We start from the raw sequence: 20990 nt of genomic DNA on the forward strand, positions 1-20990 counted from the left end.
AGTGCAGTCATTTGTGTAGAGGGAGAAGATTAGTGGGGATAGCACACAAACCTGGGGGAACCAGTGCTGATTGTGCATGTGCTGGAGGTGAATTTCCACATTCTCAGTAGCTGCTGCCTGTCTGTCAGAAAGCTGGTGATCCATTGACAGGAGGATGTGGGAAAGAGCAATAAGTATCCTTTATTTTTGTGTAGCAATGATCCAGTGTATTTCTGTCTCTGGTGAGGCATTTAATGTGCTGTCTGTATTTGGGTAGTTTACATGTGAGATTTGCCTTTTTATAATCTCCAAGAATAATAAGTGTTGTTGCGCCGTGTCTGATCTGATCAGCCATTTGTTGCTGTGCAGCAAAAGCTGGCAAGTAGAAAGGCTTACAGTTTACAAAGAGCATCTCTAAATTAGGACAGCACATCTTCTTCAGCATTGGTACATCTTTACACCAAAATTCGTCAGCCTTATAAACATGTTCCACCGCATCTCGTTTTCCCTGTTAACTCTTCAGTGTGATCCGTTCAGCTGGAAACCCAGAACATGTAATGCACTGTCCGGAATGGCTTCACTCTGCCAGGCTTCTGTGAAGCACAATGCAGCAGAATTTACAAAGTCCTTATTTTTGCAAGTGAGGAGAAGTAATTCGTCCATTTTGTTAGGAAGAGAGCAGAGATTCACTATATGAATGCTTGGAAGCACGGTTCGAAAAGAGGTATGGAAGTGTGGACTATCAAATGATACACTTTATGATATCCTAACTGACTGCAGTTCCCACATATAATCATGAGATATTTAAGCCCCTTAATGAGGATCATCAAAATCTGTTCATCATTCTATGGTAATTGATGTATAAAATGATCATTTTGACTCCTTAGTTTTGCTTCAGTCTGGCCAAGTGCTCAATATCGCCGTTTGCAAAGGGCACGCAGCTGCGGGCCTTTGGAGAGGGCCCCCACTGCGCTGGCATATCAGTTACCTAGAGTTGTTGACTGTTTTCTTTGCCCTGCGGAAGTTTCTCCCATTAATTCGAGACAAGCATGTCCTAATCAGGTCAGACATCACCACTGCGGTAGCGTACATAAAACGGCAAGGCGGCGTATGCTCCCGCCACATGTCACGACTCGCCCGTCGTCTCCTCCTTTGGAACCAGCAGCGACTCAGGTTCCATGTGCCACTCACATCCCCGGCAAACTCAATGTGGTACTCGTTGTTGCTGTCACGACAACGCTTGCCCAGTGAAGAGTGGAGGCTTCACCCCCAGTTGGTCCAGCTGATTTGGGAACGATTCAGCAAGGCCCAGGTAGACCTGCTTGCCTCCTGAGAGACCTCCCACTGCCCGCTCTGGTATGCCCGAACAGAGGCTCCCCTCGGGGCAGACGCACTGGTGCACAGCTGGCCCGCAGGGACACATTTCCACCAGTGAGCCTTCTTGCACAGGTGCTGTGCAAGGTCAGGGAGGACGAGGAGCAAGTCACACTAGTGGCTCCATATTGGCCCACCCAGGCCTGATTCTCGGACCTCATACTCCTCGCGACAGCCCCTCCCTGGCGAATTCCCCTGAGGAAGGACCTTCTTTCTCAGGCCTACCACCTACTGTCGTAGACATGATCAACCAAGCCAGAGCCCCTTCCACCAGGCAGCTCTACTCCCTGAAGCGATGCTTGTTTGCAGATTGGTGTTCTTCCCGGCTGAAGACCCACAGAGGTGCGCAGTCAAGAGGGTCAGGGACCTGCAAGCGCATGCAGAGCTTTAGACACTCTAAGCAGTTCTTTGTATGCTTTGGGGGACAGCGGAAAGGAAATTCTGTCTCCAAACAGAGGCTTTCCCACTGGGTAGTAGATGCCATTTCATTGGCTTATCACATTCAGGCCATTTTCCTTAGGCAGTTCCGGCTGTCCTCCGGTCGCCGTGTTGTAGCAACTCCCCCTCGCTGAGGCTGGATTTACCACCACGCCACTCCCACGTGTCGCCTAAAAACACATGTGATGTATTCACCAACTTACCTCCCCAGCTGGGTAGGGGTGGTCTCCGCAGGGTCTTTTCCCCCTGAAAGAATAGGAAATTGGGTAAGACCACCTTCCCTCAGTGCGTGTAAGGGCCCCGGCTGTCTATTTCTCTATGCGAGAAACATAGAGAGAAAAGAGGCCCAGCCAGGCTTGGCCCGTTCCCAGGTTGGCAAGCGTCGCCTTGTTCCCCTGTCAGGGTAACCAAAAGGATTCCGATGACTTTGGTGGGGCATTGGGGAAGAGTACGTGCAGTCTGATACAGCCGGTCGTCTGGCACGTGAAACACCTGCCCGCTCCTGTGTCAGACCACGTACAGGGTTCAGCGCATGGCGTGATTTAAATTGGACCCCTAGTGTCGCTTCTCTGACACAATGTCGAGAGAGCGACAGAAGGGGAACGTCTAGGTTACGAATGTAACCTCTGTTCCCCGATGGAGGGAACGAGACATTGTGTCCTTCCCGGCCACGTCACTGAGCCGAGCCGCTGTAGTGGCCGGACCATTTCCGGCTCCTCAGAAAAATCCTGAATGAACTCTATGCAAATAATAGCGAGGCGCGGGGGCGGCTGAAGTGGCTTTCTCTCATGACAAAAGAAGCCGCGACCGCAATGCTGCCTCAGCTATGTTCTCGCACTGAGAACATAACCCATTGGAGAGAAATCGCTAGCTGTCAACTTCTCATTGGCCTTTTTTCATAGATCAGAGGTATATTCGGTGCTCAAGAGAGACCCCAAGTGTCGCTTCTCTGACACATCGTCTCGTTCCCTCCATCGGGGAACGGAGGTTACATTCGTAACCTAGACGTTTCTTTTACCATTTCTCTCTGTCTTTATCTCTGCAGATGCTGGGAGCTAAGTGCAGGAAACATCAAATGGATCTACCAGGTCCCTATTCTGACAACCATTGGGGTGAGTAAGAAAGACGTGGGGGGTGGTAATATATTGAATATTAATGGAGTGACATAACTATTATTATTTTAAATTTTTTTAAACATTGGAAAACATTGGCCATATCTCAACTATACTGCAACAATTGTTTTTATTTATTCTGCTTGTAGAAGATCAACAGTGTACATTTTATTTGCAATTTTAGTACATGTCCACTGTATTTCACAAATAAATCTCTATTGCCATTTACAGCAGTCAGAATTGACCTAATTTGCACATCCATTGCAACAAATCCATTCTGTCCCACTAATGTCATACGACTGTTGTGTTAAAGGTGTTTAGGAAGGTGCAGTAATAGTCATTTCTATCGGGAAGACACGCAGGCTTGAGTGAAGTTTGAGATGCCATTATTTGATAGATGTAAAACGGGAGGTGATGTCTCTCTCTTTGGTGTAGGCGCCGTCCGGCAGTCCGAGGGAGTTGTACCCAGAACAGTCTTGTCCTGCCGGAGATAGGAGGCAGGGGCGAGGAGCCTACCCCCCTGCGGTACAGGGCTCAACTGGTGGTGGTGGGGAGGTGGAGGTTGCAGTGTTAGCACACCGAAACAGCAATGTGATCTATTGTGAGCGGACTTATAAAGCATTGCCTTACGTGCGATTGGCTAGGAGTTACCCAGCTAATGATGTTGTTATGTACACCTGCTGGTCTTCCCGCTAGAACTACGCTCCACTTCCATTTCTATCGGGAAGACACACAGGCTTGAGTGAAGTTTGAGATGCCATTATTTGATAGATGTAAAACGGGAGGTGATGTCTCTCTCTTTGGTGTAGGTCCCGTCCGGCAGTCCGAGGGAGTTGTACCCGGATGATAGGAGGCAGGGGCAAGGAGCCTACCCCCAAAAAGAGAGAAAGTAGTATACTACCCCCAAAAGAGATGATCCAGTTCTTTCAAAAGATACTACAACTGTGTCCATACTCCAGGGGAGCCAGTAGATACAGCCATTTAAGTTGGGTATGTAATTTGCATGGTTTGTGCTCGGGAAGGGGGGGCGCACATCATCAGGTGAAACTGTGATGTCATGCTCCCTCGGAATGCTCACATCATGGGCTCGGTCTTCCTAGTGAGTAGGGCATAGGGATGATGAATTGGATTGGAATGCGCCCGTTACGTGATTTGGGCGAAGGCGGCCGCAAAATGGGGGAATCTTACTGAATGAAGTAATGAGAGCCCGTATGATAAGCATTGACTGTACATGATGTTGATGCGAATGCGTTATGATGAACAGGCAGCGTTGCAACTTTGTGATGAACAGGTAGCATGGCAACGGAAGGTCTAGACCCATGACTAGATCTGAATGCATTTGATGGATATAAAAATGACTTAGCTTATTTCTGATGGAAGCTGGCTGCTGCCTGGGCCGATGATTTTGCAGGATTCGCGGGGTGCGTGCTCCTTCCGCGCCGGGTCGTGCAATGCGATTGAGAGAGATCTCCTGAGTGAATGAGATATGGGTGAAGATCCGGGTTTGCTGGTTGTTTACTCCCCATGGGTTTGATGCTGGCAGAAGTTGAGATGAAGTGACGACGTCGTTGGAAAGGGAAGGCGGGCTTCCAGAGATGGAGAGGTTGAAACACATCTAGTTGCAGTGTTAGCACACCGAAAAAGCAATGTGATAGATTGTGAGCGGACTTATAAAGCATTGCTTACGTGCGATTGGCTTGGAGTTACCCAGCTAATGATGTGATGATGTACACCTGCTGGTCTTCCCACTAGAACTACGCTCCACTTCCATTTCTGCCATCTAATTATTTAGGAGAAAATAACGTCCCATAGGTATTTTACTATTGGGGGCATTTATCCCCATTGTTTTACAAAACCTATTTAAAGCTGTATAACATGTGAAAGGTTACAACTGGTTATTCCCATATGTATAAAATGTGACCCTTTTAGACAATGGAACATTTTGTTTTACATTTTCTTGTTTGTTTTGATGGTCTTGACAAAGTCACAAAGTTTGGGTCCAGTACCAAAAACTATGCAGTATTTATAATGTCTTATTTACCTGTCCCGGTTAAAAAATTAGGGTAGTAGGGCTACTAGGTTACAGTGTGAGAACCAAGTGCATGTCTGAGAACATTTTCTAAGGAAATTTCGTAGATAAGAGGGAAATCGTCTAACTTCACCAAAACTTTTCTCTTTTCCATTGCAACATTGCAAAATTAAAAGAACTGTGGCAAAGAAGCCAAATGTCAGTGTAGATCTGCCAAGAACATTGGCATGTTTATGTGTGTTTCTGCTAGTTCTCTCAATTATTGGATACCGAGAATAGCATATGATTCAGACATTTGCACCATCATCTCAGCAGGGGTGCACACACAACAACCTCAATTCTGTTTATTAGACTAATTGAAATTGAGCAAATTATTTGTGCTTTAATTTAAAATCAGGGGACTTGTTTATCAAGTATAGATCCAAATGAAGGTAAACTATGTTTTAGTTGCTAGTCTAGTCATGCAGCAAAAGTAAACATTGCCCATGCGTAGGCTGCATAATACACAGTGGCCCTAAAAAGACACTTAAAGGTGCCACACCCCCTCTTTCCAAAACCCGCACTCCAAAGATACCAAATGAGCATTATTGAGACCGACATCGAGCAGAAATGGTTGTTAAAAGCAACAGCAGCAAAATAGCACTCTGAACTGACAACTGTTATGAACAACATTGCTTAAAAATGGCAGTAAATCTCAATAATTAGCTGCAACTACAACACTATGAGAAAGTTCAAAATTACTGACAGGTCGTAAGCATCATTGTCTGTGGTTATATATTTAGACATTATTTTATCCGATGAACACTTATTTCTAATTCAATTCTGCTTTTAGAGTAATATTTCTGCTCTGTAGGTCTATACAATGCAAGTGACTAGCGGCCAGTCATTTGAAGCTCCAAAACTCACATAAATGCAGCATAAAAGTAATCCATACAACTCCAGTGGATAAATCCATATCTTTTGAAGCAATGCAATCACTTTGGGTGAAAAACAGATCAATATGTAAGTCCTTGTTCACAGTGGAGATTTATAATATAAAATTATTGAGATATTGATCTGTTTTTAACTCAAAGCGATTGAATTGCTTCAGAAGACATATTTTAAACCACTGGAGTTTCATAGTTTACTTTTATGCTGCCTTTATATGATTCTTGGAGCTTGCATTTTAAGGACCTACAGTGCTGGGATATTTCTTTAAAAATCTTTATTTGTGTTTGGCAAAAGAAAGAAAGTCAAACACATCTGGAATGGCATGAATGAGTAAATGATGAGAGAATTTTCATTTTTGGGTGAACTATCCCTTTAAAAGTACAATAAATTAGTCAACACAACTTGTGCACTTTATTTATTTACTTTATTTCAAGTCTTCTGAAGCCATACAATACAAAGTGTGATAATCAGAAAAAAAATTAAGTTTGCTGAAAACCTTTTCTACCACTGAAAAAACATTTAATAATACAGGTTTGGAACAACTTATAGGTGAATAAATGGCAGCATAAAAGATAAGCTCATTGATGCTTAGACAAAATGTATGTTATATTAATTTTATTAAACGATGTTGAAGTTTGTATAGCTTTTAGTGTACTACTGAATCAACCTGTGACGATTGTGTGGGTGACACAAGTTTGAGTCCAGCTGTATATTTCCCAATCCTATTACTATATCATTTTCTGTCATAACTCTATTCTTTATGAAAATTGCCACAGTAAAGTAGAAAACAGCCTTTACCAGGTGTACAGCACTGACAGTACTGGGTGCTTCCTTGCTGCCAGCATGAGGTTTTTGTAACCTTTCAAAGACTGGCAGATCTTTTGCAACCACAGCCTAGATCAGGGGTGCCCAATACGTCGATCGCGATCTACCAGTCGATCGCAAAGGCAATGCTGGTAGATCGCACAAAATTGAAATGTACTTTCGTTAAATTAATAAATAAATAAATATAATGTCTTTCCTTCTTTTAGTTTCTGTCTGACTTGCACTTGACGAGTAAATATTGACAAGGCGAGGTTTTGTTTATTCAGTTGCCATGACAACTATTTGCGCATAAGTGCTTTCCAAGGACTTCTGAGAACAGAGCGCGAAATTGAGATGCTACTGCCGGATTAGGCAAAACTTTCTGATTCCATGCAGTCGCATCGCAATTTCAGCTCTGTTCTCAGAAGTCCTGGGAAGGCGCATTGCGCAAACCTAGTTGTCATGGCAACTGAATAAACAACCTTGCCTGGTCAATATTTACTCGTCATCAGAATAAGGTAAATGCCCTGGCTATTGTAATCTATTGTGCTGTAGGTGTTTTGGGTTTAGTTTTAAAACTGAATGATATCAACATTGAACATTATTATATATATTTTTTTTATTAATTAGAAGATGAATTCCATGTAGGGATACATGCAGTAGTCCCAACAAGCATTTTCTTATTTTAAATGAAACTGTGTTTTTTTAGTTGGTAGATCTTATTGAGTTGCTCATTTAAAAGTAGATCATTACACAAAAAAGTGTGGGCACCCCTGGCCTAGATGATGTCATCATGACACTCTGTGAGCTGAGTTGAACAACTGCTCAGACTCCAGATGGTACTCTGCTTGACTAGACAATAAAATAATTTTGTTGAATTTACAGACATTCTAGGACTTTGATTCAACTGGTAGCAACGACAGTATGTCATCTGTGTATCTCACAGGCATGCTGGTCTACTGACTCAGGCTGGCTCTTGGAAGCTGATTTTTTTCACACTGTGTCACTCAGGCTCACACAATTACACACACTGAAAGATTAAGCGTTCAAAATGGATAATTTGAATAATTTTGTAGATGCCTCACATAGTATTTTGATGCTTATTTTACAATTATTTGTATAATAAATGTGAGACAGAGATCAAGCGTTCCATTTAAAATATGCAATGACTTTATACAGTATTCCCTTTCCACTTCCCTTCATCTTATGTATTGGCTGTTGCTGTATATAATTAGAGGGCAGTAAAACAATTATTGTGTTGTGATCTGTCCTCATTGCTGATGTACAGTAAATAAAAGTACTCAAGTATTTGGCAACTCGGAGCTGTAGACTGTTTGTTTGCAAATGTGCTCTATACTGTTTATAAAAATGCCAAAAAGGACAAAATGATGGATGGATGGATGGTATTAATAGAAAAGTCAGGTGTACAGTATAATGAGAGTGAAAGCTAACCCATGATGATTCATATGTCATGAACTGGAAAAGCACATTTCCATTTCTCCCATCCTCCCACTGAACAGATGGATAGATTTGGGGGCAGTATTCTCCAGAAGGGGTCATTTAAATGCATGATTGCAGTGAATGGAAATTCCATAATGATATTGCTGTTACATGTCAGAGAAAAGCTCTGGAATTCCTGTGTGATGAAGGACGTGGTTGGTCAATAATAGGAGATATTTTGCAAAATGTCAAAATGGGCACATACTGTAGTCTTTTTGTCTGTCTTTTCACTACCTTTAATGTCCTCTTTGTTCTTTTTGAGACATAGACATATAATGTATTTGTACCCAAGCAATTTAAGAGAATTTTTAAGTGGCCTTGATATACTTTTGGCCGTCATATACATCCTGTGCTCACCTTAAATGTCCTCCATGTTCTGAGACATAGAAGTATATTGTATGTGTACCCAAGCACTTTAATATAATTTTGTGTGCTCTGTGCTCATTCTGTGACAAAGAGGTCATTAGTGTGCAAATTATACAATTACGCTTAGGGGAGTCAACTTTTTAATGTTAATATCTGTAGATAATTTTTGGGGTGAAATCTATTGAGGTTCCCCGTCTGTCGCTCACTTCGACGTTGTGTCGAAGAAGCGACAGTAGTAGACAGTATTTGCATACCCCGCCCCCGGACATACAGGTATAAAGGCGGGGAAATACGTCTAGTTCATTCAGAAATTTTCTTCGGAGCGATGGTTGTGTGTGCAGCGAGCTGCGAGACACAATGTTCCTCCCACCTCTGAGTGCGATTGCTGTTGGATCTATGGCGCACGCATATCAGCGGCTTTCTCCTTCTCTGCACGGCAGTGCAGTTTGCCCCTTAAAAGAGTTATTTTCTCTAAAAGAGTTAGTTTCTCTAAAAGAGCCAATACACAGCTGGCATGAATGTCCTTTTCAGAACGCGTCTTTTTAAAGACGTCTTTCCACCTCTGTGTAGTTTCTGGATGCGGATGATTTCTCCCCATATCTGACGGTCATAAAAGCTGCCTCTCGTGCCTGCCGCTTACGCTCACAGCCGCACCCCCCCGGTTCCTTTCTTCCCGGACGTGCATGACGAGTTGAGTAAGCCATAAAGGGCACCTTTTACTGCCCGAAACCGGCTTCCTCGCTCCTCCGCTCTCACTACCCTCGACGGTGGAGCGGTCCCAGACCGCTTCCGCCCTGTATGCCATGGCTTCTCCTGCAACCAGCACCAGGCCAAGGCACTTCAAAACCTGCTTGTTCTTGATTTGCTGCAGGAACTGCGCTCAACGACCGATCATGCCCCCCCCCGGGCCAGGAAGGTCTGAAGCGCCAGCACTCGAACGGGCGATGGCCACCCTTGTGGTCCAGAAAAGTAATCTATGGACTGGACCTGGTCGAAATACGGGAGGTAGACAAAGCACGCTTTCTCGAACGCCCCATCTCCCAGCTCCGTCCATTCGGCGGCACCATTGACGACTCTGCCCAGCAGTCCTCAGCGGTGAAGAAGCAGACGGAGGCCATTTCACACATCCTGCCCCGCCGCAAACCTGCCGCCATGGGCCATGCCTCTTCTGCTCGCCAAGGGCGTCCTCCTGCGGCTTCCAAAAAAAGGAAAAAAACGTGCTGCTCCGCCTCAACCAAGAGTGGGCCTAGCTCTCAGCCACAGCATCAAGCACCCTGCAGGAAGCGCACGCCACCCGTCTCACGGACCCCTTCAAGGACCGGGAAGGCTCCCATGCGCTCCTGAGACGGATGACCCAGAGATCGAGACTTTTGCTCCAGAGTTGGTAAATAGCCCACTCCGTCTCCCGGTGGAGGGCCGGGAAGAGAACCGCAGTCAGTGCTAAAATGCCTCGCCTCCATTAGGCCGGGTACAGCGGTCCCTTTAAAACCTTTCCAGAAGCTCCTGGGGCATATGACATCCTCTGCGGCGGTCGCACCGCTGGGGTTGATGCATATGAGACCGCTTATGGATTGGCCCCAGACTTGAGTCACGAGACGAGCATGGCGCCATGTGATCATCACCCCCATCGTAGACAAGATCAACCAAGACAGAGCCCCCACTACCAGGCAACTTTACGCCCTGAAGTGGCGCTTGTTTGCAAATTGGTGCTCTTCCCGGGCTGAAGACCCACAGAGGTGCGCAGTTAGGTCAGTGCTCTTATTTCTGCAGGAGACGCTGGAGGGGAGGCTGTCCCCTTCCACTTTGAAGGTGTATGTTCCCACCACGATGCAGTAGACAGCAAGTCTTTGGGTAAGCACGACTTAGGTTCCTAAGAGGCGCCCTGGGGTTAAATCTTTCCCGGCCAAGCCTGTTCACCTCCTGGGACCTCTCAGTGGTCCTCTCGGGCCTTCAGAGACCCCCTCTTCCAGCCGCTAGAATCAGTCGAACAAGGCCCTCTCCCTGAAGACGGCCCTCCTGATCGCGCTCACCTCCATCAAGAGGGTCGGGGACCTGCAAGCGTCCTCTGTCAGCGACACCTGCCTGGAGTTCGGTCCGGCAGACACTCATGTGATCCCAAGACTGCGACCGGGCTACGTGCCCAAGGTTCCTACGACTCCCCTCAGGGTCCAGGTAGTGAACCTGCAAGCGAAGCTGCCCTGGGAGCAGGCAGGCCCAGCCATGCGTTGCTGTGTCCGGTATGTGCTTTGCGTACCTACTTGGACAGCACGCAGAGCTCTAGATGTTCTGAGCAGCTATTTGTCTGCCTTGATGGACAGCGGAAAGGGAATGCTGTCTCCGAACAGAGGCCTTCCCACTGGGTAGTTGACACCATTACATTGGCTTATCACTCCCAGGCCGTGGTCCTCCCCTTGCGGGTCCGAGCACACTCTACAAGGAGTGCTGCATCCTCACGGGCACTGGCCAGAGGCATCTCCCTGGCAGACATATGCAGAGCATCGGGTTGGGCAACACCTAATACCCTTGTGAGATTTTACAATCTCAGGGTAGAGTCAGTTTCGTCCCGTGTTTTCTCAGGTCCGAGCTGGTAGAACTCAGTAACATGCTGACGGATTGACCGGGTAGACTTGCGCCTAGCACCCTTTCCCTCGGCCGAGGTAAAATCGTGCGCTTTTTCTCCCAGGAGATCCCACTCACTCGGCTCCCTGGATGACTCCTCCCTAGCCCTGTGTGTCCGCAATTCAGTGGAGGAATTCACCCACCCAATCCACTGCGGGTAATCAATCTACCCTGCACTGGAATAGGTGCTCCACAGGTCAGGACTCCTGCGTGGACCTCCTCCTGTGTGTATTTTCTGCGGTACGGTCCCCTTACGAGTGGAGCCCTTAGGCAGTTCCAGCTGCCCTCCGGTCACCATGTTGTAGCAACTCCCCCCTCCTTGAGGCTGGATCTATCACTGCGCCATTGTCCCACATGTGTCTCCGCAAGGTCTTTTCTCCCTGAAAGAATAGGAAACTGGGTAAGACCCCCTTCCCACGATGCGCGTAAGGGCCCCAGCCGTTTGGCTCTATGCGAGAAACATATAGAACATATGAGAGAAAAGAGGCCCAGCTAGACTCGGCCTTGTTCCCCTGTTTAGGGTAACCAGAAGGATTCCGACGACTTCCGACAGGGCATTGGGGAAGGCTACGTGCAATCTGACACAGCTGGTCGCCTTTGCACGTAAAATACCTGCCCGCTGCTGTGTCAGCAGTACACGTACACGGCTCAGTGCATGTCGTGATTTAAATTGGACCCCTAGTGTCGCTTCTTCGACACAACGCCGAAGTGAGCTACAGACGGGGAATGTCTAGGTTACGTATGTAACCTCCATTCCCCGATGGAGGTAACAAGACGTTGTGTCCTCCCGGCCACGTTGCTGAACCGAGCTACTGTTGTGGCTGGACCATTTCCGGCTCCTCAGAAAAGTCCTGAATGAACTAGACGTATTTCCCCACCTTTATACCCGTATGTCCAGGGTATGCAAATATTGTCTGCAACTTCTCATTGGCCTTTTTTCATAGATCAGAGGTATATTCGGTGCTCAAGAGAGACCCCTAGTGTCGCTTCTTCGACACAATGTCTCATTCCCTCCATAGGAGAACAGAGGTTACATATGTAACCTAGACGTTTTTCTCACACAAATCCTATTTTGGTGCCCCTGCCCCATTCTTACAGACTTTTTAAACAAGACACTTAGGTTTTTATTTCATACTTGTGTAATATAAATCTGTAATTAAGTGACAAATTATAACAATAGTTATGTTTAGTTGACGTATCACCCAAAACTTGTCCTAATGGGAAGCTCAACCAGCTAACTATTGCAGAATTCTATTATCTAGTTTAATTAACATACAGAACTAATTTGCAACTTAAAGGTGCTGGAAGCAATTTAAATAATTATAAATTCCGCCAGACATAGTCAATGAAAAAGACAAGCTAAAAAGATATGCACACACACTCGGAGACCCTTGGAGACAACTTTTATCAAAAATGCAGTTGGAGAGCATTGTAATGTCACAGAATAGAAATGTAAACATAGAATTTGATGTTTGCAAGCCAGACCAATTACACTGACCTTGTATAGGTACTGCGATGTTAGTTGTGAAAAGCAACAGTAGCACGATAGTGTTCTCAAACTGATTAGACTGATCTCACAGTGAAATTGCAAATAGTTGATTGACTTAAAGAGGAATTTTATAAATTGATTCCCCAAATGTTATGTTATGTTAGAGGGGGAAATGTATCCTCCGAATCACGCTCGTCATTGATTATGCAAACGTGATAACTTCCTGCTTTTAACACAGGATCCGAACCCGGGTCTCCCACACTGATGATGCAGTGCACTTTTGGTTGCATCACTGGGAAGGTATACACACAGGAGTGGATGCAAAAATGTCTAATAAGAGATGCCGTTTGTCAGTGACCCACACTTGCAGGGCAGCTAGATACTCATGTTGCTTCATTAATTATTCATTCTCAGTCTAGAAATCTATGTTACAGAACAATTTGCTTTTAAAGCACATTTTTAGCTAATTAGTAAATACACAAAATCCGAAGGAAGGAATTTATTGTAATATTTGAATTTATTTGCACACTAAGTATGCATGTACTGTATATCTGATTCTTTCTGTTTGTGAAATACTGAATGACAAATACCATACCATATCTGAATGTAATCTGTGGGAACCATGACCCTTGAAAATATTCCCTGCTCCCAGAAAGCACTGTTGTGTGTAGTTATTCCAAATTGAGCTCAAATCTCATGCGCTGACAACCCACTGTTTATGATTAAGCACATTTGCATTTTTCAAATTACTTACCTACACATTTGACAAAAGCCAGCCATCTACATCACTTCCATCTGCCAGAGAAAACCTGTGATGGGCTTTATTGTCAAGCTATCCATAATGTATCAAATGACATAATTAATCATTTATTTATTCATTTATAATAAATAAATAAAAAAGATATTTCTATGTTTCCTTCTACAAACCTATGTAATTTTTGTTATATATATATTTGTTATATAACCTGATGTTCCCCTTCTGTCGCTCTCTTACGTTGTGTCAGAGAACGACACTAGGGGTCTCTCTTGAGCGCCGATATTCACCTCTGTACTATGAAAAAAGGCCAATGAGAGTTGGCAGCCAGTATTTGCATGTCCCGCCCCCGGACATACGGGTATTTAAGCGGCGCAAATACGGGAGTTCATTCAGAAAATTTCTTCGAGCCGATGGTCGTGTTTGCAGTCTGCTGCGTTACTACACACCGAGTTCCTGCTATCCTCTGCTGCATGCTGTTGGATTCTGCGGCACACAACAGTGGCTTTCTCCTGGTTGCACGGCTGTGCACTTCCTGCCCCTGAGCGCATCGACAGTTGCAGATAGAAAGATCTCTCACGAGTCTTTCATTCATAAAAGAGTGATTTTATTTAAAAGAGTAATTTCCTCTAAAAGAGCAAAAACACAGCAGCGTTGAACGTCCTTTTCAGGACGCGTCTTTTTAAAGATGCCTTTCCGCCCCTGTGTTGTTTCTGGATGCGGTAGAGTACTCTCCGCTTCCGACGGCCACAGGCGTTGTCTCGTGTGTCTGGGCAGCGATCACACCGAGGCTGCGTTTGTGGATGGTTCATGTTCTCATTGCGAGGACATGACCATGACAACGTTAGCGGTCACGGCTTGCTTACAACCGTAAGCAAGCCACTCCAGCCGCCCAGCGTTGCTCCTTCTTCCCACGGGATTGAGGACGATGCGGCTGGCGATGGAGGTGATTTGGGGATGGCAGCGGGTGCAGCTCGCCGGGTATGCCCCTCGGACCACCCGCACCCCAGCACGCTCGTTGACTCCGTCCCCGCTCGAGGTGGCGGCGACTCGCCTCACAGCCAGTCTGCCTACCCTCTTGCGATGGAAGCAAATGAGTTCGCCGCGACATCGGAGGGCGTGGGCTCTGACGCTGAGGGCTCCTCTGGGCTGCCGCCTCGGGCTTGCACGCCCAGCAGGAGGCCGACGCGCAGATGTCCGATATGCTTTCCCAGGCAGCCAATAGCGTGGGCCTGGATTGGAACCCTCCATCCTCCCCGCAGCCATCACGGCTAGACGATTGGTTTTTGGCGTGGAGCCGCTCACAGCCTCGCCCCCAGTACCTTTCTTCCCGGAGGTGCATGATGAGCTGACGTCTTCGTGGAGAGCACCCCTCTCCACTCGTCGTGCCACCTGCTCATCCGCCCTCGCCACCCTCGACGGCGGAGCGCCACGCGGTACACGGAGATCCCCAGGTGGATACAGCTGTTGCGATCCATCTATGCCCCGGAAGCACTATCACCTGGCGGGGCCGCCCTGTACTCCCTTCCCGGTCCTGTAGAGCAACATCCTCGCTCACCGCGAAGGCCTACAGCACTACCGGACGCGCCGCTTCCGCCCTGCATGCCATGGCTCTCCTGCAGGTCCACCAAGCCAAGGCACTCCGCAACATGCACGGGGTGGCCCTGATCCCGACACGCTGCAGGAACTGCGCTCAGCGACCGACCTCGCCCTGAGAGCGACGAAGGTCACAGCGGGCACTCGGGCAGGCGATGGCCACTCTGGTGGTCCAGGAACGTCAGCAATGGCTGGACTTGGTTGAGATGCGTGAAGCCGACAAGACTCGCTTCCTCAACGCCCCTGTCTCCCAGTTCGGCCTCTTCGGCGACACCGTGGAGGACTTTGCCCAGCAGTTCTCCCTGGTGAAGAAGCAGACGGAGGCCATTTCTCACATCATGCCGCGCCGCAAGCCTGCCGCCACGGCCCAGGCCCCATCTGCTCGCCGAGGGCGTCCTCCTGCGGCCAGAAGACCTTCTGCTCCGCCCCAACCTGGGCCCAGCTCTCAGCCCCAGCGTCGAGCAAACCGCAGGAAGCGTAAGCCCCTGCCTCCACGGACCCGTTTAGGACCCGGAAGGCTCCCAAACGTCCCTGAGACAGCGGACCCAGAGGATGAGAAGTTAGCTCCGGAGATGGTGAGACCGCTCCGTCCCCCGGTGGAGGGCCGGGAGGAGAATCTTGTGTTTTTTCATTTGCCGCACCCCCTGACGGGGGCTGCGGTACCCAAATTCTCAATAAAACAGCTATTTCCTTTACCTCTGGGTCACATGGCCCGCAAATGCCGTTCTCACGGCACTTGTATTTCAGGCCTCAACAGTTTCGGCGCCCAGGATGCGGTGCTCCCGCCCTCAGCCCCACGACTGTTCCCCGGCTGGCCGGTTCAGACGAGTCCAGAGGACGCCGACATCAGACCTCCTCCTCTGTCACGAACCCGCCCCCTGCCGGGTGCGCGGAACAAGGTAAGTGCTTTGAGCTTATTCTCAGCACCAGAGCCTCGGGACGCCACAGAGCCTCCCGACGCTGCGTTACCTGTTCCGCACCGCTGCGAAGCCCCGCCGGGTACGTCCAAAATACTTGTCCCCTTGGTGCCCCTAGCACAGAGCGCAGAGGCATGGCTTTCTCTGCCCAGCTCGTCACGCTGGCTGCACCGGACCATTCGACTCGTTACGCAATTCAGTTTGCCAGGTCTCCGCCCCCCTTCCTGGGCGTTCGTTCCTCCGCAGTGCACGGCGAACATGCCCTCTCCCTGCGCGAGGAAATTGCCTCCCTTATAATCAAGGACGCGATAGAGCCTGTCCCTCCAACCGAAACGAAGAAGGGTTTCTACAGCCCTTACTTCGTTGTACCCAAGAAAGGCGGTGGCATACGACCGATCTTGGACCTGCGAGTTTTCAATCGGACCCTGTCCAAACTCCCGTTCAAAATGCTCACCCAGAAACAAATTCTATCTGGCGTTCGGCATCTAGATTGGTTCGCAGCGGTAGACCTGAAGGACGCGTACTTTCACGTCTCAATTCAGCCCTCGACACCGACCCTTTCTACGGTTCGCATTCGACGGCCAGGCGTATCAGTACAAGGTCCTCCCCTTCGGCCTGTCTCTGTCCCTCGCGTCTTCACGAAGGTCGCAGAGGCGGCTCTTGCCCCGCTACGAGGAGCGGGCATACGCATACTCAATTACCTCGACGATTGGCTCATTCTGGCCCCTCGCGAGGAATTACTATGCGCACACAGAGACCAGGTGCTCGAGCACCTCCGCCGCTTGGGGCTTCAGGTCAACTGGGAGAAGAGCAAGCTCACCCCAGTCCAGAGCATCTCTTTTCTCGGTTTGGAGTTAGACTCAGTCTCAATGACAGCACGTCTCTCCAACGAACGTGCTCAGTCAGTGCTGGAATGCCTCGCTTCCTTCAAGCCAAGCACCGTGGTCCCGTTGAAACATTTCCAACAGCTCCTGGGGCATATGGCATCCTCCGCGGCGGTCGCGCCACTGGGGTTGATGCATATGAGACCACTTCAGCACTGGCTCCAGACTCGAGTCCCGAAACGAGCATGGCGCCACGGCACGCACGGCGTGGAAATTACCACTGCCTGCCTCCAAACCTTCAAACCCTGGACAGACCTCTGCTTTCTTCGGGCAGGGGTACCCTTGCAGCAGGTGTCCCGTCGCGTTCTGGTTACAACCGACGCCTCCAAATTGGGTTGGGGCGCCGTGTGCAACGGGCGCGCAGCCGCAGGCCGGTGGAACCAAGGCCCGCTGCGCTGGCACATCAACTGCCTGAGCTGCTGGCCGTTCGTCTTGCCCTGAAGAAATTTCTTCCGATGATTCGTGGCAAACATGTCCTGGTCAGGACAGACAGCACCACGGTGGTGGCTTACATAAACCGCCAAGGCGGAGTACGCTCCCCCCACATGTCACAGCTCGCCCGTCGTCTCCTCCTTTGGAGTCAGCGACTGCGCGCCACTCACATCCCCGGCAACCTCAATGTGATAGCGGACGCGCTGTCAAGACAAACCTTGCCTGGCGGAGAGTGGAGGCTCCACCCCCAATCGGTCCAGCTGATTTGGGACAGGTTCGGCAAGGCCCAGGTAGACCTGTTTGCCTCCCAGGAAACCTCCCACTGTCCGCTCTGGTATGCCCTCACAGAGGCTCCCCTGGGGACAGATGCTCTGGCTCACAGCTGGCCCGTGGGGCTGCGCAAGCACGCTTTTCCCCAGTGAGCCTTCTTGCACAGGTGCTATGCAAGGTCAGGGAGGACAAGGAGCAAGTCACTCTGGTGGCCCCCTACTGGCCCAACCAGACGTGGTTTTCGGATCTCACGCTCCTTATGACAGCCCCTCCCTGACGAATTCCCCTGAGGAAGGACCTTCTTTCTCAGGGACGGGGCACGCTCTGGCACCCGCGCCCAGACCTCTGGAAACTCCACGTCTGGTCCCTAGACGGGACGCGGAGGGTCTAGCCGGCCTACCTTTAGCCGTCATAGACACTATTAACCAAGCCAGAGCCCCTTCGACCAGGCATCTTTACGCCCTGAAGTGGTGTCTGTTCGCGAACTGGTGTTCTTCCCGAGCCGAAGACCCGCAGAAGTGCGCAGTTAGGTCAGTGCTTGTGTTTCTTCAGGAGAGGCTGGAGAGGAGGCTGTCCCCCTCCACCCTCAAGGTGTATGTTGCTGCTATCGCGGCCCACCATGACACGGTAGACGGCAAGTCTCTTGGCAAGCACGACTTAATCGTCAGGTTCCTAAAAGGTGCCCGGAGGATGATTCCCTCCCGGCCTAACCTATTTCCCTCCTGGGATCTCTCGGTCGTCCTGAGGGGACTCCGGAGACCCCCTTCGAGCCGCTTGACTCAGTTGGACTCAGGGCCCTCTCTCTCAAGACTGCCCTGCTGATCGCTTCGCCTCCATCAAGAGGGTCGGGGACCTGCATGCGTTCTCTGTTAGCGACGCCTGCCTGGAGTTCGGTCCAGCAGACACTTTCGTGATCCTAAGACCGCGACCGGGCTATGTGCCCAAGGTTCCTACCACACCCTTCAGGGATCAGGTGGTGAACCTGCAAGCGCTGCCCGGGAGGAGGCAGACCCAGCCCTCTCACTGCTGTGTCCGGTACGTGCCTTACGTATTTACCTGGACCGCACACAGAGCACCAGACGCTCTGAGCAGCTCTTCGTCTGCTTTGGGGGACAGCAGAAAGGGAACGCTGTCTCCAAGCAGAGACTCGCCCACTGGGTTGTCGATGCCATTTCCCTGGCTTATCACACCCAGGCCGTGCCCCCCTTTGCGGGTCCGAGCCCACTCCACCAGGAGTGTTAGCGTCCTCATGGGCACTGGCTAGGGGCACTGCCCTAGCAGACATTTGTAGAGCTGCGGGCTGGGCAACGCCTAACACTTTTGCGAGATTCTACAATCTCCGAGTTGAGTCAGTTTCGTCCCGTGTTCTCTCAGGTACCGAGCCCGTGAGAACTCGGTGACACGCCGACGATCTGACCGGGTGGATCGCTTGCACCCAGCGCCCTTCCCCTAACCAGGGAAACAGTGCGCCTTCTTCCCAGGAGATCCCAGGCTTGGGACACTGGTTGGCTCCTCCCCTAGCCCTTGCGGGTCGCAGTTCTCGTGGAGGGACTCGCCGACCCAAACCACTGCGGGTACCGCTAGCTCCCCTGTACTGGTATAGGGGCCCCACAGGTAAGGCCTCCTGCTCGGACTCCCCCTGTGTGTAAAACCATGGTTCTGTCCCCTCACGTGAGTTGACGCCGTGTTTCCCTTAGGCAGTCACAGCTGCCTCAGGTGCCGTGCTGTATGCTCCCCCCTCTCTGAGGCTGGTGCTACCACCGCACTACTGTTCCGCATAAGGCCTAGGTATAGGCCATGCGATGTATGTGCCACTCAAATTTGCCTCCCCTCCGGTAGGTGTGGCCTCCGCAGGGTCTTCCCCGCCCTACCAAGGGCTAAGACCCCCTTCCCTCAATGCGTGTAAGGGCCCCGGCCATAGTTGCTCTATGCGAGAAACATAGAGAGAAAAGAGGCCCAGCCAGGCTGGCCCGTTCCCATGTTGGCGGCCGTCACCTTGTTCCCTCCTCCGGGGTAACGATAAGGAATCCTGATGGCTTAAATGGGGCATTGGGGAAGGGTACGTGCGGCTGATACAGTTGGTCGTTCTGCACGTAGGAATACCTGCTCGCTCCTGTATCAGCGGATCACGTACACGGCTCAGCGCATGGCGCTTTTTAAGTGGACCCCTAGTGTCGTTCTCTGACACAACGTAAGAGAGCGACAGAAGGGGAACGTCTAGGTTACGTATGTAACCTCAGTTCCCCGATGGAGGGAACGAGACGTTGTGTCCCCCTTGCCACGTCGCTGAGCCAAGCCCCTGTTGTGGCCGGACCATTTCCGGCTCCTCAGAAAAATCCTGAATGAACTCCCGTATTTGCGCCGCTTAAATACCCGTATGTCCGGGGGCGGGACATGCAAATACTGGCTGCCAACTCTCATTGGCCTTTTTTCATAGTACAGAGGTGAATATTGGCGCTCAAGAGAGACCCCTAGTGTCGTTCTCTGACACAACGTCTCATTCCCTCCATCGGGGAACTGAGGTTACATACGTAACCTAGACATTTCATCACCAACAAGCTAAGACATTATAACATTTATTTGTGACTCACACTATACAATGTAAGCTGTATAATGAGCATTTTCAGGAGATCAGATAATGGCATATTCAGAAGATGATTTTTGAAGTGGCACAAATTGGGTGTATAGGAGGGAGGATAAATTTGATTAGCTAGCAGACTATTTTGCTCACAATTTATCAACTCAGTGCTTCCTTATTGGTCTCTCTTTTTCAGCTGAACTTTATCCTGTTTGTGAATATCGTAAGGGTGCTTGCAACCAAGATCCGCGAGACCAATGCAGGCAGATATGACACGAGGAAACAGTACAGGTTTGTGAACTGTGTTTGTCCACATCTACTTTATCTGAGCTGCTCCCTCATCACCAGTTGCAGTGTTTGTGAATACACAATCAAGTACCTTAAAATTGTGAGTTCAACATGAACCAGACAAAACTGTCTGTTTCATTATAATGGTTAAAGCAGAAGCCCCTCCCATTAGATTCCTGAGAGTGGAAGCCAAGCCTAGAGCAACTGTTTATTTCCTTATGTAAGGCCAAAACATTTCATCTGACAGCTTGGAGGCAGAATTGCCAGTGGCTAAAAGATTCAATAATAAGCTTACTTTCCTAGGTGTAGTCACTGTGAAGTGCACAGAACGAGGGCAGCAGGGGCATAAGCCCCTTTTATTCACAAATTTAAAGGTGCCTTTCTGATCATCCAGAAAAAAGAATACATTTTAATAGTTAAATTAAAATGGTAAATAAAACTAAATTAAATCTCGTAATAATCTCACAATTACAGTAATAATGAGTTATTATGAGGTTTCTTTGTAAATCGCAGGCGTTAAAGAACATTAAGTGCAGGTGCCTTTGAAAGCATGTGCTAAAGCAGATCGGGGCAGATTCTAATCGCAAGTGAACCTGTCTATGCCTTACTCACTCCAAAGTGTAGAGCCCAT

The 20990-nt window shown here is 49.1% G+C and overlaps 1 pseudogene; it reads left to right on the plus strand.

Annotated features, from left to right (window-relative positions):
- Window positions 1–20990, plus strand: part of LOC127654567 (parathyroid hormone 2 receptor-like) — a 125259-nt pseudogene that overhangs the window by 97869 nt on the left and 6400 nt on the right.

This window comes from Xyrauchen texanus, chromosome 14 (genome assembly GCF_025860055.1).
Source record: "Xyrauchen texanus isolate HMW12.3.18 chromosome 14, RBS_HiC_50CHRs, whole genome shotgun sequence".
Classification (NCBI taxonomy): Eukaryota; Metazoa; Chordata; class Actinopteri; order Cypriniformes; family Catostomidae; genus Xyrauchen; species Xyrauchen texanus.